This window comes from Babylonia areolata, chromosome 10, assembly GCF_041734735.1.
Source record: "Babylonia areolata isolate BAREFJ2019XMU chromosome 10, ASM4173473v1, whole genome shotgun sequence".
Lineage (NCBI taxonomy): Eukaryota > Metazoa > Mollusca > Gastropoda > Neogastropoda > Buccinidae > Babylonia > Babylonia areolata.
In genome coordinates, this window is record NC_134885.1 from 832,993 (window position 1) to 835,492 (window position 2,500).

General features: G+C 50.0%; 1 protein-coding gene across 1 annotated transcript in view; it reads right to left on the reverse strand.

Annotated features, from left to right (window-relative positions):
* The window catches only part of LOC143286384 (arylsulfatase B-like), a 23,455-nt gene that overhangs the window by 13,760 nt on the left and 7,195 nt on the right, over window positions 1–2,500 (reverse strand). The gene's annotated exons all lie outside the window — the stretch shown is intronic.

Sequence of the window (2,500 nt, forward strand, 5' to 3'; positions counted from 1 at the left end):
GGGCAGTGTAGGAAAGTGTTATTTCTTTTTCAAGCCCTGTGGACAGCTGAGGCCACTTTGACAGGGTGGACAACGGGCAGTGTAGGAAAGTGTTATTTCTTTTTCAAGCCCTGAGGACAGCAGAGGCCACTTTGACAGGGTGGACAACGGGCAGTGTAGGAAAGTGTTATTTCTTTTTCAAGCCCTGAGGACAGCAGAGGCCACTTTGACAGGGTGGACAACGGGCAGTGTAGGAAAGTGTTATTTCTTTTTCAAGCCCTGAGGACAGCAGAGGCCACTTTGACAGGGTGGACAACGGGCAGTGTAGGAAAGTGTTATTTCTTTTTCAAGCCCTGTGGACAGCTGAGGCCACTTTGACAGGGTGGACAACGGGCAGTGTAGGAAAGTGTTATTTCTTTTTCAAGCCCTGTGGACAGCTGAGGCCACTTTGACAGGGTGGACAACGGGCAGTGCAGGAAAGTGTTATTTCTTTTTCAAGCCCTGTGGACAGCTGAGGCCACTTTGACAGGGTGGACAACGGGCAGTGCAGGAAAGTGTTATTTCTTTTTCAAGCCCTGTGGACAGCTGAGGCCACTTTGACAGGGTGGACAATGGGCAGTGCAGGAAAGTGTTATTTCTTTTTCAAGCCCTGTGGACAGCTGAGGCCACTTTGACAGGGTGGACAACGGGCAGTGTAGGAAAGTGTTATTTCTTTTTCAAGCCCTGTGGACAGCTGAGGCCACTTTGACAGGGTGGACAATGGGCAGTGTAGGAAAGTGTTATTTCTTTTTCAAGCCCTGTGGACAGCTGAGGCCACTTTGACAGGGTGGACAACGGGCAGTGTAGGAAAGTGTTATTTCTTTTTCAAGCCCTGAGGACAGCAGAGGCCACTTTGACAGGGTGGACAACGGGCAGTGTAGGAAAGTGTTATTTCTTTTTCAAGCCCTGTGGACAGCTGAGGCCACTTTGACAGGGTGGACAACGGGCAGTGTAGGAAAGTGTTATTTCTTTTTCAAGCCCTGAGGACAGCAGAGGCCACTTTGACAACTTTGACAGGGTGGACAACGGGCAGTGTAGGAAAGTGTTATTTCTTTTTCAAGCCCTGAGGACAGCAGAGGCCACTTTGACAACTTTGACAGGGTGGACAACGGGCAGTGTAGGAAAGTGTTATTTCTTTTTCAAGCCCTGAGGACAGCAGAGGCCACTTTGACAGGGTGGACAACGGGCAGTGTAGGAAAGTGTTATTTCTTTTTCAAGCCCTGAGGACAGCAGAGGCCACTTTGACAGGGTGGACAACGGGCAGTGTAGGAAAGTGTTATTTCTTTTTCAAGCCCTGAGGACAGCAGAGGCCACTTTGACAGGGTGGACAACGGGCAGTGCAGGAAAGTGTTATTTCTTTTTCAAGCCCTGAGGACAGCTGAGGCCACTTTGACAGGGTGGACAACGGGCAGTGTAGGAAAGTGTTATTTCTTTTTCAAGCCCTGAGGACAGCAGAGGCCACTTTGACAGGGTGGACAACGGGCAGTGTAGGAAAGTGTTATTTCTTTTTCAAGCCCTGTGGACAGCTGAGGCCACTTTGACAGGGTGGACAACGGGCAGTGTAGGAAAGTGTTATTTCTTTTTCAAGCCCTGTGGACAGCTGAGGCCACTTTGACAGGGTGGACAACGGGCAGTGTAGGAAAGTGTTATTTCTTTTTCAAGCCCTGTGGACAGCTGAGGCCACTTTGACAGGGTGGACAACGGGCAGTGTAGGAAAGTGTTATTTCTTTTTCAAGCCCTGAGGACAGCAGAGGCCACTTTGACAGGGTGGACAACGGGCAGTGTAGGAAAGTGTTATTTCTTTTTCAAGCCCTGAGGACAGCAGAGGCCACTTTGACAGGGTGGACAACGGGCAGTGTAGGAAAGTGTTATTTCTTTTTCAAGCCCTGAGGACAGCAGAGGCCACTTTGACAGGGTGGACAACGGGCAGTGTAGGAAAGTGTTATTTCTTTTTCAAGCCCTGTGGACAGCTGAGGCCACTTTGACAGGGTGGACAACGGGCAGTGTAGGAAAGTGTTATTTCTTTTTCAAGCCCTGTGGACAGCTGAGGCCACTTTGACAGGGTGGACAACGGGCAGTGCAGGAAAGTGTTATTTCTTTTTCAAGCCCTGTGGACAGCTGAGGCCACTTTGACAGGGTGGACAACGGGCAGTGCAGGAAAGTGTTATTTCTTTTTCAAGCCCTGTGGACAGCTGAGGCCACTTTGACAGGGTGGACAATGGGCAGTGCAGGAAAGTGTTATTTCTTTTTCAAGCCCTGTGGACAGCTGAGGCCACTTTGACAGGGTGGACAACGGGCAGTGCAGGAAAGTGTTATTTCTTTTTCAAGCCCTGTGGACAGCTGAGGCCACTTTGACAGGGTGGACAACGGGCAGTGTAGGAAAGTGTTATTTCTTTTTCAAGCCCTGTGGACAGCTGAGGCCACTTTGACAGGGTGGACAACGGGCAGTGTAGGAAAGTGTTATTTCTTTTTCAAGCCCTGT